General features: G+C 39.7%; 1 protein-coding gene and 1 long non-coding RNA gene across 2 annotated transcripts in view; both read right to left on the reverse strand.

Moving 5' to 3' along the window:
• The window catches only part of SYT6 (synaptotagmin 6), a 650,982-nt gene that overhangs the window by 585,456 nt on the left and 49,025 nt on the right, over positions 1-16,501 (reverse strand). The gene's annotated exons all lie outside the window — the stretch shown is intronic.
• LOC143984354 (uncharacterized) lies at positions 3,429-10,806 on the reverse strand. The gene is made up of 2 exons (XR_013274805.1): positions 10,674-10,806; positions 3,429-3,647 (listed from the first exon to the last, which is right to left on the reverse strand). It is a non-coding gene; the product is annotated as an uncharacterized LOC143984354 (long non-coding RNA).

Consider the following 16,501-nt stretch of genomic DNA (forward strand, 5'->3'; position numbering starts at 1 on the left):
CTATTGGGATCAAGTGTTGGGACTAGTTAGACAGATAACAGAAACCAAGATGACTCTCTCCCCGGCCTGCTGCTTGCTTCACATCTCTGACCTCTTACTGGGGCGATATAAAAGATCCCTGACCAAACACCTTCTAATGGCAGCAAAATCACTGATCCCTAAATATTGGAAATCCCAACTAACACCGACGGTGAAAGAATGGTTGGGTCTGGTTAACCTTATTTATACAATGGAGGAGACGCTCGCTATTGCAGATGAAACGGCTGACAGATTTCACACAACCTGGTCCCCGTGGGTACTTTTCAGGTACTCGGATGCTTTTTCTAGACTCACTAAGGGGTGATTGTGATACACCTACATTAGGTGGATTGTGGCTCTCCGGTTCCCCCTCCCCTCCGGGCCCGGTGGGGAGGAGCTGACGGACCCCCTCCGTTGAGAGGGGATTGCTCTCCGTTGTCGCCTTGCTCTCTCTTACTCTTCTCTACCTTGGTTCATACCTGCTTTTTCTTTTCTCCTTTTATTCCTTTCTTCATCTCCTCATACCTATCTCCCTCTTTGGAACTCATAGCCAAGAACTACAGATACCTGGCTACTGATTCTTATGTACAATTAGTTTTATTGGCATGATTTCAATGTGTTTGTGTATACACCTGGATTACGTTTTGAAACCCTTCTTGTAACGGATTTGCTGCTCAGGTGACAAATTTATTTCTTCTTTTCTTTTGAAGACAAGCTCAGACTTACTGTTTACCTGTTGGATGTTTTGCTGTATACGGTAATATGATGTAACCCTTGTTTTCTACTGTATCTGTTTATTGGCTTAATAAACTCTTTTAAATTGAAAAAAAAAATAATTATGAGACCAAGCTGTTGGCTACTAGCCTCATTTTAGTCCCGTCATAACGAACGAACATCATCATGTTTTCCGAATGATCGAATTTTCCGACAACTTTGTCCAATCATGTGTATGCAACACAAGTTTCGGACAAAATCCGTCGGAAAAATCCAACGGATTTTGTGGTCGGAATGTCCGACCGTGTGTGCAAAGCATAAGAGTTTCTTACAATTATTTGTAGGTATGTTGTGTGAATTGGAACGCATAACAAAACATATAGTGTGTGTAAGGGGGATGGGGAGTTTCACAAATGTGACTCAAAGTGTAGGTGTATAGTCTACTTGTGCCAAGGTCTGTTCCTTTGGTCTGTTCCCTTTGTCTTGCCTCAAGGGTAACAAACACCTTCATGACAAAAGTAACAGATTTAAATTAAAGACAATCTATGATTTTATAAGGTTTAGATGACAGCTGACAAGTAACATCAGATCACCTTCATCATGTGAAAAGTCTTTTCTCCATATCACTAATGGAGGAAAATGACTGTATATTTTTCCAAGCACAACATTTTTATGCAGTGGCAATTGTTTCCCAAATGTATTTCTTGAGTGATGATTTAGATATCTAAAACTCATAGAAGTATGCATATTTGTGATTTTTTGCTATCTATTTTTTTGGAAATCTACCTTTATGATATTGGGCTGATTTATCAAACATCAATAGCATTGCAAGTAAGCATGCTAAAAGTATATCTACAGCTGAACACTTTTTTTTTTACCATGTTGTACATTTCATGGTTAAAACCCATGAGGGTTGTCTATTTGGGCAGATACTCCATGTCCTATAGACACAATGGTGTTAATTTACTAAAGACAGATAGACTCTTTGCAAGTGCTCCAAAGCTTAGTAAATGAGGTAAAGCTTCACTTTGCAAAGAATGCCCAATCACATGCAATTAACATAAAAACAAAACAGAATTTTTGGTTGCACATGATTGGATGATGGAAGTCAGCAGAGCTTCTGCCCATTTACTAAGCTCTGGAGCAACTGTACTTTGCAAAGTGCACATTCTATTTGCCTTTAGTAAATCAACCCCTATAAGAAGTGAAGGAAAATCTCCTCAAACTGAAGAAAATACCCTCTCAGAACCTGAACAAATGTCCCCATTGGAAGTTTTCACCTCTATTTCTTCTGATGATGACATATGGAAATTTTAGAAGCTTTTCCTTCACTTTCTGTCCAAGTGAGAATGGTCACTTGCACAACTAGAGTGCACATTTCCCTAATGGATACACAGAGAGCAATAAAGACATTGCAGGAATTTTAGCTCCTCATCACTCTACTCAAACCAAAATGGCTATGATTTTAGATACACTTTAAGACACGTTAAAGTTGTAAAGGTTATTTTATGGTCATAATTTTAACAAAAAGTCCAAAATGTAGCCCTAATTGGTGGAATGTTGTTTTTTTTTTGTTTAACAGTTTTTTTCTGTGAAATATTATAAATGTACAAAAAAATAAAGAAATAAAGTAGAAAATTGCTTTTGGTCACAGAAAGTCTTTTATATTAATCATGTACCCCAAAAAGTGCCTTGATATGTCAACTGTTGCAAAGGGAAGTTTCTATACAAGAAAGTAAATTAACTGGAAGTCATTTTGGCATGCATTAAACACTATTTAGTGCTCTTTAAGCGACATTGCAGCTTGATGAATAAGGGACGTTTTCTTGTAAGTAAATTCCTTACTGAATGATAAAGGATCACTTAGCTACATATCATCAGATAAATTGCCTAAATATCATTGTACTCCTTAATGACTTATCTGTATAACACATTATTGGAAGACCTATTGAAATTCTTTCATAATAGAACCTAAATCTCCCAATTTGCTTTCTGAACATGAATTTTCTTACCAAAGGAATGCAATCTCCCCTTCAAATTTGATAATACATCTCAGTGATGTAATGTCATGTTCTACAAGTACAAATATTTCAGTGTAGGATGTAAATGTGATTTCTGCTGGATTTGTGAAAGCTTATTCCTTGTTAAGCTCTCCGAGAGAAATACTACTATGGACAGCAAGATCTGGAATGCAGTCAGGTGAATCTTAAAAATCTTTTTCTGCTCGATAACAGGGAATCAATTGCTATTAAGAAATATTTAAATGCATGATTAACTGAAAGTGGGTACAACATTAGATGCCAACCAGTCTCTTATGTCTCCCTTCTTGGTGTTGCAACCCAATTTGGAAATGGAAGATGATTAGAGAAAGGACCTTTTTTTTTAGACAGCAGTCAGGTAATAGCAGATGTCTTACTAGTGCAGCATATAAGAAGATAGCTAGATCCTAATTTTATATTATAGGCATATTTTACTTCTGTCACTTTTCATTACTGGGCTAAATGTGATGTTCTGCTTTTCTGTAGCTGCAGACAAAAAAAAAAAGGCTGAATACTAGGACATTAAAAACAATACATTGCTAAGTAGAAATAGTCTCAGTGTCTCTATGATATAATACACCTCATCCCAATAATTCGATTTGTAGGTATAGAGGAGCGGGATTATAGCGGTGCTGACAAAAGATAAATCAAAATATATAAAAATTTAGAGTCTTTATTATTAGTACAAATAGCATACAACAATCAAAATATTGAAGTATTAATTAAAATGAAGATGGAGCACATGCAGTACAATGGGTTGCTGGTGGCCCAGAGGCAAAGAGAAAAGTGGTCACAGATGAATGTTAGTTCCCAACATGTTTCGCCATCACTGGCTTCCTCAGGGGACAATGGGAAACCACCACACTTAATCCAGCTCTAGCATAAAAAAATAAAATAAAAGGATAATAATATATTAATGCATATATAAAAAATATAGTCATGACCTCCAGTAGATGCACAACACATACCTGTATATGTCTGAAGCCAAAGATGGAAAAGCACTGTTGCTATTGTACCTCACCCACAAGGGAGAGGGGGTGGGGGAGCAAAGGTAGAAAGATACATTGCTAAGGATTTTTTAGCTTTTAAAATACGAAAATATAATGCCTCTATGTCCATAAAGACATGTATAAGTGAGTTTGGGGTGGAGGAACTTGACTGGCCTGCAGAGAGTCCTGACCTCATCTCTATCAGTGCCTGACTTCACAAAAGCACTTCTGGAACAATGGTCAAACATTTCCATAGACACACTCCTAAATCTTGTGGACAGCCTTCCCAGAAGATTTGAAGCTGTTATATCTGCAAAGGGTGGGACAACTCAGTATTGAACCCTATGGGCTAAGACTGAGATGACATCAAAGTTCATGTGCGTGTAAAGGCACGTGTCCCAATACTTTTGGAAAAATAGTGTACAGCCCCCCCCCCCCCCCCCCCAGAAATATCAAATTGCTAAAATGCCATAGTCACAATGATATACTTTGCAGCCATGGCAGAAACTAGAGCCATGCTAATGCCACCTCAGGACACCTGTTTTTTTTTGTTTTACTTTTTTAAATTGCTGAATGCCGATTTTACATTGCGAGGCTGCATTGCAACTGCGAGCTTCAAGATGAAGAGCAGCCCCATTGAACTCAATGAGAAGATGACAGATGGTGCTGCCTGTCAAACTCTGTAGCCTTGTTAAAAATGCAGCAGCTCTGAAGTAAAGCATTGCAGCAATGGCATGTATACAGCCCTGCCTGACTATATGACAGCTGGCTTCTGTCGAAGGGTCATGACCAAATAAAGGTCTGCCAACCATCTTCTGATCAGTGCTCTCAGCCAATGCTGACCGGAGTGTTCTGGCTGGGCCCATCCCATTGTCAGAACACACTAGAACAGCAGGGACAATTCATGTACTAACATCGGATTGTTAGTACAGCGGTCGGAGGTGTCAGGTTTTTTTCATTCAGCCTGCGGGGTTAAACGAAAAAAAAATAGCAGTGTATACTAGGCATTGGGCTGCAGGCATATATATATATATATATATATATATATATATATATATATATATATATATATATATATATATTCAGGGCTTTTTTTCTCATAGACTAGGTGCAGGAACTCAACCATTCCCGGCACACTCACATACCTTCCAAATGGCATCAAATAGTAGCTCTTCCCTATGCATACAACCCCCTCCCTCCACTGCCCTCATTTTCTCCCTCCTCCTTAAAAGCTCCACCATCTGTCATACATCTTACCTTTGTTGCAATGTTAAGCTGAAACACCTATCCGGCTGTAGTATCTCCCAGCATACTATACTATACTACAGTCACTTGCAAGGGAGATTATGCAGTAGGTGCATCAACAACTGGTCACCAGGGAAAAATGGAGACCACAGAGGGTGCAGCCCACAATGCACTGAACCCTGGGCACCTGTTCTGTACCTCAGTGGGATCTGCGCAGGAGATCTGACCTGTGGGAGCTACTGGGAGATAAGCTATCACTTGTAAATGCAGAAGCTGGACTTCAGTGCTCCAAGTGATAGTGGTGAGCAGGGAGCAGAAGACCCGAGCCAGAGGTGGTGGAACTGAGTTCCCCCTAGTTCCCGCTGAAAAAAAGCCCTGTATATATTCTTTTGAAATTCCAGACAAACTGGGATACTATTTAGCATTACACTGGATATACTCATGATTACTCATGTGTGGTTACTCTCTGAGTTTTGCTATAACCTTCTAAACACATTACATTTATGATCTTATCTCAGTGGCTTTCACATAATGCAGCTGTGTGCTGTATATCTATACCTGTGAAATGAACATTGAAACAGTCTGGTATGCCAGTTGGTATACTTTTGTTATGGCTTTTCCTACACAATTAAAATACAAATACAATATATCACACAGAACTGTCAGGCAGTGTGTGAGTCAGAGCTCACTGGCAGCTATAAGGTGGACCATAAGGGATCAATAACAGGAAGGGGGGGGGGGGGCAACAAGATATACCCAAAATGAATTAATAAGAACTAGTCCATACAGTCCATAGTAGTAAGGGATATCAAGGAGACGTCCACAGGATGAATGGATCCACAGGTGGATGGGGATTGCACACACAGTCACTGACAGCTCCTCAGCAGGAAAGGGGAGTTCCCTCAGGCAAACAAAAAGGTCTGTCCCTCAGACAAACAAAGGCCTGAAGAAGGAGGTGGCGCCTCGGAAACACGTTGTGGGCTGTCCCATCCTGATTTGGTCTCTTGCTAGCTCTGTGAGAGCAGGTGTGAGAGCTGGAGATGCTGCTTATACACCTCCATATGGAAGGTCTGAGCTTATACCCACAGTGGTCTTCTCATCCCTTGTGATGGCTGACTGCTTGATTGGTAATCCACCTCCACTAACATAGGGTGCCCTCTTTCTGCTGTTTTTACACAATAAAAATGATACTTAACTCTGGTTTTAAAAATATATGCTATTCTAGTATGTATTTTTTACTAAAAAAGTCAATTCTAATGCATTAAGCCTCCTCCAAATTCCCTGTTTTGTTCTCACAAGATCTGATTTCCTGTTAGAGGGTGGAAACTTTTGTTCTCCATGGCCCCACTGTATATAGTACAGGGTAAAGATGGCAAACTGCACCCCCCCCCCCTTTTTAAGAAAGAATCAATGTAATTTCAAAACAAGAATATATTTATTATTATTATATTAAGGGACACTCTAATGGGCAAGTTGTATGTTAAGGGGCACCCTGATGGGCACATTTTATATTAAGGGGCACTCTGATGGGCACACCAAAACGCCCCCCTTAACGTAAAAACTGCCTTGATACAAAATGTGCCTATCAGTGTTGCTCTTAAAATAAAATGTGCCCATCAGAGTGCCCCTTAACATAAAATGTGCCCATCAGCGTGCCCCTTAACATAAAATAAGGGCCACGCTGATGGGCACCTTTTATGGTAAGGGGCACTCTGATGGGCACATTTTATTTTAAGGGGAACGCTGATGGGTATATTTTTAATGTGCATGCTGATGGGCACATTTTATTAAATGTGTCCATCAGTGTGCCCCTTAAGAAAATATGCCTATCAGTGTGCACATTAAAAATATATCCATCAACGTGCCCCTTAAAATAAAATTTGTCCATCAGAGTGCCCCTTAAAAAGTGCACATCAGCATGACCTTTAACAAAATATGCTCAGCAGTGTGCACAATAAAAAAATGCCCATTAGTGATCACTGGTTAACATATGGCTCACATACCTTGAATGCAGGAGGGCACAACTGAAATACCAAAGGGGTGGAAGCTGCCAGATATGGAGAGCCAGGACCGGGGAATCGTGAGTAGCAGGGAGGTGAGGCGAGGGTCTCACGTGTGACGTCAGGCCCCTACTCGCGGCCCGTGAATGCGAGCTGGTCTTCTGTCAACGCATGCAGCGTCACTGGTTGCTGGGGAAACCCACAGTCCCAGCAAACTAGTGACGGCTGTTTTAGAAGGACACTTCACTGTGCCCCCCACCCCCAATAAATTGTACCATCCCCCCTCTACTGGCTCTGAATGTAGCCACTCTCTCTTGCCCACTTCCAAGATGGAGTAGGAGCTATGGACTTTGAGAAATATAGTGTACATAGAGCAATGTAAATGGCCATAACTATTGTGCCCTGCATGTTTTAAGCAAACAGAAGTGATTGGGGGGGGGGGGGGGTTAAAGGTTCAGAAGGTTGTGAAGGATGTTACAAGGAGGCAGAAAAACGCAGTAAAACTACTTAATGAAAAAAAGGGTACAGGGTTATTTAAAGTGTTTCTTGACCCAGCAGTCATTTACATGTACTTACCAACACTTCTAAGTTGGGGTGACTACATTGCAATACCTACAGCACGTTTTTCTGTATAATGTGGAAATCACTGTGGATTATACCAAGGGAGATGCTACTGTACTCTAAAAGTCCTAGTAAAGTGGTTCTCCTAGGGCTATATTTTTCTTACTTTTTCCTAATAAAGTGAGCCTAATCTTCCAAGTTTTTATGATACACAAAGCTTTTTATGACATATCCCTTGTAATGTATAATTGTGCATCTTTTATGTCTACCTGTAGTTCGTGCCTAAATAACGAGTCAAATAACTTTTTTTTTTTAAAGAGTAATTTCAACCAGAAGTGATATTTTAGTAACAGTTGAAGTTTGTGGACTGATAATCCAACAACAAGATCTCCTTGTCATAATTTAGACCAGGGGTCTCATACTGGCAGCCTTCCAGCTGTTGCAAAAATGCAAGTCCCATGAGGCCTTGCAAGGCTGACAGTTAAAAGCATGACTCCCTCAGGCAAAGGCATGATGGGACTTGTAGTTGTGCAGCAGCTGTAGGGCCACCAGTTTGAGATCCCTGATTTAGACACCGATCATGTGGGAGTTTTGGTTGTCCCCACCTACTTTTGCATAGTCCAGCACTTCCTGTTTGATTTTCAGTGCTATAAAAAAAAATGAAACATCTAACAGTGGCATCTCTTTATAAGGCCCAGAGCTAGGGTTGCCAACTAATTCCTTTAACCACTTCAGTCCCAGAATATTTTACCCCATTACAGACCAGAGCACTTTTTATAATTTGGCACTGCTTCGCTTTAACTGAGAATTGTGCAGTCGTGTGACGCTGTACCCAAGCAAAATTTGCATCCTTTTTTTCCCACAAATGGAGCTTTCTTTTGGTGGTATTTGATCACCTCTGCGTTTTTTATTTTTTGCGCTATAAACAAAAAAAGAGGGACAATTTAGAAAAAAAAACAATATCTTTTTACATTTTTCTATAATAAATATCCCAAAAAATGTTTTTAAAAAACAAATGTCTTTAGCAGTTTAGGCCAAAATATATTCTTCTGCATATTTTTGGTAAAAAAAAAAAACAATAATCGTTTGGTTTGTGCAAAAGTTGTAGCTTCTATAAACTATGGGAAAGATTTATGGTATTTTTATGCCATTTTTATCTATTTTATTTTTTTACTAGTAGTGGCGGATCGGAAACTTTTGACACATTTTTGGGACCACTGAGATCTATACAGCGATCAGTGCTATAAATATGCACTGATTACCATGTTAATGTCACTGGCAGGGAAGGGGTTAACACTAGGGGGCGATCAAGGGGTTAACTGTGTGTTCCCTCATGTGTTATAACTGTGAGAGAATTGAACTGACTAGGAGAGGAGACAGATCGTTGTTCCTACTTAGTAGGAACACACAATCTTTCTCCTCTCCCCCGACAGGACAGGGATTTGTGTGTTTACACACACAAATACCTGTGCTGGCTCTTGTGCATGCGATCATGCATGGCTGGCGGTCGTGATCACCGCTGGCCATGCACAATCACGTGCACAAGACCCAGCATGCATCGGGTCTTCCACGCACCCTCTGGTGGCTCTTAAAGGGAAACCTGTATATATATATATATATATATATATATATATATATATATATATAACATATATATATACATATATGGGATTTCGCCTAGGAGAGCCATTGTGCCAACACTGAAGAAATGGCTGCCCGTCTCGGCTCGCCTCCGCATACAATCAACACTGAAGAAATGGCTGCACTCCCAGATCCATCAAAATTCTTATTTAATAACAAATATCCCTAGTGTTACAGTTCAAATGGTAGATGCGTACACAAGAAAGATTGATGTGGGAAAGCCTCCCACAGCGCTATTGTGTTCTGCCGGTGGTGGTGGTGTTGGGGGGGAGCCTTTCCAGTTGGCAGAAGACAATATTACTGCTAGCCAGATGTCAGTCATGTGCAGGCGAATGGGAGTCTCGGTTACGTTACCAAACTCTGCAAGTCGATCAATGGGTACAATCAGCCTGCCCATACATGGATCAAAATTCGGCTGGTCTCCGCTGAACCAGTCGAATTTCGATCAATGTATGGCCGACTCAACATACTAAATTGTCCGGTTAACTATCCAATTGCTACCAAAATTTAATAGAGTTTCAGGTAGAATGATCCTTGAAATGATGGTGCGCTTTGTGTTCATTGAAGCAGCATTATTTCATGCATCGGAACAAAACATTTACATCTGTGCACTTTGTTAAGCACACTGTATATGTGCATTGGGTTGCACTTAAAGGGTGAATGGCAACAAAAGCATTACTGTGCTTTGCAGTAATGTAAGTTAAAACATGTTCTAACGCATGCCATCATATGTACTGTAGTGTGAACAAGCCCTTAAAATCCAAAGCAGCACCAGGAGAAACAACAATACCCATTCTCTTAAACTCCATTTATCTTGCTTTTGCATGTTTCTAAGTCTAATATCATTCCCCAAGTTATTTGGATAGCAGGACACATCCATCATTTCGTGCCATAATGCTGTCTTCACATAAACCATTATTCTCATTTACAAACCACAAGCCTAATCTAACTTTTTTTTTCTCAATCAATAAAGCTGATAAAACTGAAAAAGCCATAGTCCTAATGATGTGCAGTTGCAGACAAAATACAAGCCGTAAGTAGGATTTGATGGGGGTTGTGCATATTTGGCGATTACACAAATGTAAGCAAACATACTCATTATTTATAAATTATATGCTGCTCTGTTGCATAACATTCACAATTAGTAGATCATATTGGAAAAAAAAAAAAAAAAAAAAAACAACAACTATCACGATCGCCGTTAATTACACATTATTTTCTTTTTTCATTCTAATTATTATATATAGTACTGTTGCTTTTTTCAAGCCTTTTTATGTTACATAAAAAAAAAATAGCAGTGTTTTTATATGGGTAAAAAAGTGATTGCTTTTTTATTTCAGTACGATATAAAGTTTAAATCTCCTTTGCTAACCTAAGAGTATCAGCTTCATTACCTTAAGAAACCTAGTAAAAAACACCATGCAATAATAACTACTGATATTTAAATTAAATGTGTAGACACTTACCCTCCATATGGAATCCAAGTCATATTTCCATCTCCAGCACAAGAAAAGAAAGCTTTGCTATAGCCAGTAACAAAAAGCTTGTGAGGGAGTTAAATCTGCTACAGTAAGCTTAAATAAAGCAGAACACGTGGCCACGGAGTTTACTGCCTGCATTCAAAGGCAGATGTTTCTGTTAAAGCATTGGGCTACTTCACTCGAAACATGAATGTATTTGGCCACTGTTACTGACTCCACGTTTAGCCTTAAAGCGACACTGCTCTCAATTTACAAGGGATTATGAAATGCGCTGACAAGCTGCTCATTTTGCTTGTTCTAGTTTAGCATATTGATTCTTTACACTCTGCATGCAGTGGTGCTGGGCTGCTGTCCATTGTTGTGGTGCTGAAGAATATTTAACAATTGGATAAAATAACAGTAATGTATAAACCAGCTTCATTCAACCAAAAAAGTCAATTTATTGTGACCAAGTTTTTTAAAATAACTGGGATGCATTTTTTTAAAATGAGAAGTGATTGAATTAAAAAAGAAAAACTTTTATATATTATGTCATCGCTTTAAAGCTTGCAATATAATAAATGCTCAAATCAAATTTGGCTTTTTCAGAGATAGGTTACAATACTGAAAGTGACCTGTATTTTACTGTAATTGAAGAATGTGGGTTATCAAAAGGACACAACAAAAATTGCTTTCCATCTGTCCTGTTCACACTGGTGTCATGTGCAGTGTGTTGTGTTGCTAAAAAAAAAAATAAAAATTACATGTATGCATGTAAATGCACATCAATGCAATGCCAATCTTTTATGAAAAATAAACCATATATATATATATATATATATATATATATATATATATATATATATATATATATATATATATATATATATATATATATATATATATATATTATTATTATTATTAATAATAATAATAATAATAATTATTATTATTATTATTATTATTATTATTATTATTATTATTATTATGCAAGAGCATAACAGTGGTAGATCTTTGTGTGAAAGTCTAGTACAATGACCTTAGAGACATTAGAGAATTGACAAATGTCCATGGAAGAGCACTTTAAAATTGTGTTTGTTTTTAACATTTGATTTTGGAATGAAGGGAATTTTTTGGGCAAAAATCACTTTCACTGTTTCGAATTTTGTTTGCTAAACTCCTTGGCACCGGCTGTATGCAAATAAACCTTATGTATATATATATATATATATATATATATATATATATATATATATATATATATATATATATATATAATGACATTGGGGGATGTTTAACTCAGGGGTAGATGCCTTTTCAGTAAGTTCACAGCGAACAGGAACTTTAGTTTAAGGGCATGGTAGCCCACTTTTATTAAGAGGAACAAAATAAAGTTCATACATGCACTTGGTTGCCCACACAGGGGTTCTTCTCCCAAAAACAGTAAATGAAAAATGCCGAACCACCTGGCTCTCTTCAGCAATATTGCCACTTAGGCTTTACGCTTCAGCCCCCTTGGCCATATAACAGGGTTCCCATACAACTACTGTACCTCTTTTCCGCTTCCTTGCTGCTCAGGCCTTCCACTTCAGGCTCTCATCTGTCTCCTTAGATGCACACAGCTTCAACGCACACAGCATACATATATCTCTCTATATATATAAAAAATAAAAATCACTTTCACTCGAATTTTGTTTGCTTAATTCCTTGGCACCGGCTGTATGCTAATATGTGGCCTCTTGATGTCTGGTCCTTAGCGCTGAGGGGGAGGGGGGCGCATATTAGCGCGAATTGATGCTAATACACCTGCGCCGAGAGTGTGAGCGCTGCGCGCTCCGGCACAGTTACCAGCACCTATCTGAACACTCCCAGTCGCTCCTTGTGAGTTTTTGGATCACGTGACCGCTGGGATAGACAATCATGGGGGTCATGTGATCTTAAGCCCCACCTCTTGGCATCATAGACCTCTTATAGGGCCTCTAATAGGACCTCTAAGTTGTTAAAAAAGAATCACGTTCTACCCTTTTTTTTTTACGGTCAAAAATGATAGCTGATTTGACCCTACTACTAGAAAATCAAACAAAGGTTCAGAAATACATCCCCCGCCAGAACACTTTGGTCGATGCTCTTAGCCATTGGTTGAGCAGGCTGATCGGGAGTCGATCGGCAGACCTTTTTCAGTCATGTGTGCTTTATGTATGCTGGTGGGATGCCATTCATTCTAGATGGTGCCGTAATGCACCTTACCTACACACTGATTGATTTTATCTTGAAGTAATTTCTTGGTATAGGTTTCATAGACACAATTAACACCCAAGCACCCATTTTTCTGCAACTGTTTGCACTGCAACACAAATAACGGGGATGCCTTAAAAAAGAAGTGTGAGATAAAAAAAAATTTAAAATAAATAATCATACTCACCTGGGTGGATGCACCCATTGATCGTTCAGTTCTTGGTCTTCGGTAAGCAGAGATCCAGCAGCTGTCAGTCATCGACTCTCTGCACTACCCCTGCAGTGCTTGCTGGAGTGCTTGGATTGTGCAGGGGGCTGGGATTGGCTGACTCAGGCTCTCAGTAGAAAAATGAGAGGCTGAGTCAGCTGCCAGCTGCTGCTCATGCATCTAGGTGGATCCCAAAATTTAAGTTGTCATCCCTCCAGAGTCTGGACCAGCTAAGTGAGGTCAGCAGACAGCAGACTGTAGCCCGCTGATAGCTGAATATGGGTCACAGGAGTGCAGAACTAAGTGACCCACAGGAAAAGTAGGGCCAAAGAGCTTTGGTCCTACTTCTCCTTTAACGCAACTCATGTTTATACCATACACCCCACTTTGGAACTTCATAAAGAGGGTCACCTTGGGGCAGAGAAGACAGAGAAGGGGGGGGGCGTGTGTTACAATAGTGCCCCGTGGAGGGTGATGAGAGAACAGTAGGGCTCTGCAGGGGGAGATGGGGAAAAGGATGGGGAGGAAAAATAGCACCTCGTGGGAGGTGGGGAGGAAAAGTAGTGCCCAGTGCATGGCGGCGGCACACAATAGTGTCCAGTGGGGGGATGGGAGTATACGCCAGTTTTAATTGAAAAGTACAACACTTACCTTGCACAAATGTGTTCTATGTGCTGCTTTCTCCCTCCTTCTCATGTGCTGAAACAAGCACTCCAGCACTGGGCTCTGGGACACAACAGGAGCTACGTGGAATCTGGTATGGTTGGGGGGCATGCCTGACATGCAGCCTAATGCCGCGTACACACGGGCAGACTGTATGGCGTACTTAGTCCATCGTACAATCCGACGGACAGTCCGTCATACTTTCGACTGAACGGACTTGACCACACACGGATACCCAAACAGTCCGTCGAAAGCTTGCGCGATGACGTGTACAGCACGTACGACGGGACTAGAAATAGGAAGTCCAATACACAGCAAAGCACCCTTCCGCCGTGTAAATCCTTTCTGGGCATGTGCCATTCTTAGTCCGTCGAACTAGCCTACTGACGAGCGGATTGTCCGCTGAAACCAAAGTACGACGGACAGAATTTCGGAAAATCCGAAATACTTAGTACGCCAGACTGCACGCTGAAAAAGTCCACTGAAGCCCACACACGAGCGGACTGTCCGCTGAAATGTGTTTAGACGGACTAAGTATGCCATACAGTCCGCCCGTGTGTACGCGGCATAAGGTTAAATGCACCACAGTATAAAAGGCCCTAATGTACAAATCTCTGCATCCAATGCATAGCATACTGTATGATAGAACAACAAGCATATAAAAATGTGACATCATATAGGCACATACAGTATGTTTTCTAACTGATGCTTTATTTCGTATGAATAGCTTTAATTTGAATTAGCCCATATATTCAATATAAAATCAGCTTTCATGTTTTTGATCACAATAGGCTACTAAGTGATAATCACAGACTGGTAACTATGGATAGTTACATAGTTAGTCAGGTTCAAAAAAGACACAAGTTCATCTAGTTCAACCATAAAAAAAATAAAAACATAATAAAAAAAATATAATACAATCCCATATACCCAATCCTATACCCACAGTTGATCCAGAGGAAGGCAAAAAAAAAACAGAAAAGCATGATCCAATTTGCGAGTTTTTTGTTATCAATATCATATTTTTGGTGCTTGTATTGGTCCAGCAGCGAACCAACACCTTTGCAGCCATTGTGCTACATGCTGGGTGTTTGGTGTGCTTTTGTACATTTAAGGATGGGTGGCTCTCCTTCAGTCCACCTGCCCTCATTTATCCATCAGAATACATGTGCCTCCACTGTGGGGACACTCATATTTTAGTGTTTGGACCACAGATACCAGAGTGCCGTGACGTGACTCAGTGGCTCACGCATGTGTTTGCAAATGCATGCGGACTAAACCCCTGTTTTTAGCGCACTGTTAGACAGGTTAATTCGGTTGTCTGCGAGCTGGTTGGTAAGTAGGTTTGGGTTTTTCCCTGGGCATTTCCCAGGCTTTGTTGTTTCCAATTTGCTACAGCAGGGGAAAAAAACCCTTCCTGATCCCAGAGAGGCAATCGGATAGTCCCTGGATCAACTTTACCTATAAATGTTAGTACCCAATTATATTATGTAATATGTACATTTTATGTACATAATATAATTAAATTGATAGCTATAGATCATTATTATTTGAACTACAATATTAAATAAACCTGCATCAATGCAAATCATTATTTAAGGAGCTAATAACTTTGCATTTCTTTTCTACCAGTCATTTCTTATTTCTGTGGTTAAGAAGGAAACAATTAGAGGTATATACACACACAGATCCATGAAGAGGCTTTGTGACAGTTTTGTGCCAGCATTACATTGACTAGCCATAGAAAAGATGCTGGTAAACGTGTTCCAGTCTCTAGAGTTCTGGACCTCTATGTGGAGCTGCAGACTTTAGACCAGTATATTATTTTTTTAGGTAATAAAAGGCTAGACCAATACTATATTGGTTGTTTTTTTTAAAACATTTAGTGGTAGGGTGCTTGCAGGTTCAGTACTACAGGTTACGACGTATGATCTTTGTGGGTGCAGATTCTTTACCCATGGCATTGCATTAACGTTTGGTATGTTCTTAGCTGCACATTCCTTTCAAATAATACAGTCAGTACTGTTGTTATAAAACAATATTTAAGCTTCCCCTGAGCAGTTCTGCCTTAGGAAAATCCATAGTTTGCCTGCAAGGCAAAATCAGCTTTGGCTGGCATGTTCCTATGAAAAATTCAAGAGCAAAATGACAACGACACTAGAATTAAGCCAGGAGAAAGACTCTGGGAAGGTTCTATGAACTACTGGAGGCAACCAACACCAGTGCAGATACCTGAGTAACCATATTCAATACATTTCTGTTATACACACACATTTCTACCTGTTTTATTGCTTTAAAAATGCTGTGATGTAGGAAAAAAAAAACCTTTGATCTGCCCGTATTCCAATGAACTTCTAACTTCCTGTTTGGGATGACAACAAATGCCTTTGTTGCTCTGAAATCCTGACTGAGAGCGTTGTCAGCCCTGTCTAGTGGACTACATAATTATGACTATACCTGTTTCTGTCCTTATCCACAAGCGTATTCCTTCTGCAACAAAACAGTGCTTATGCCTTGACTTCCAAGAGCCCCGGATGGATACTAGTAAATTTGGCCTTGGTGGTCATGAAAGGCAAGCTATGCTACACAAGTGTATTGCTAAATGTTTTCATATGACATTACTTCAGATAGCAACGGCCTTAATTATTTGGTGCTATAACCACAATGTGCAGATTATGTGCATTACAACTATGAAGCATTAAAGACCACATAATAACGTCTCTTAAAT

The sequence above is a fragment of the Lithobates pipiens genome, unplaced genomic scaffold (assembly GCF_037356315.1).
Source record: "Lithobates pipiens isolate NorthernLeopardFrog02 unplaced genomic scaffold, aLitPip1_a1.2 Scaffold_16, whole genome shotgun sequence".
Taxonomy (NCBI): domain Eukaryota; kingdom Metazoa; phylum Chordata; class Amphibia; order Anura; family Ranidae; genus Lithobates; species Lithobates pipiens.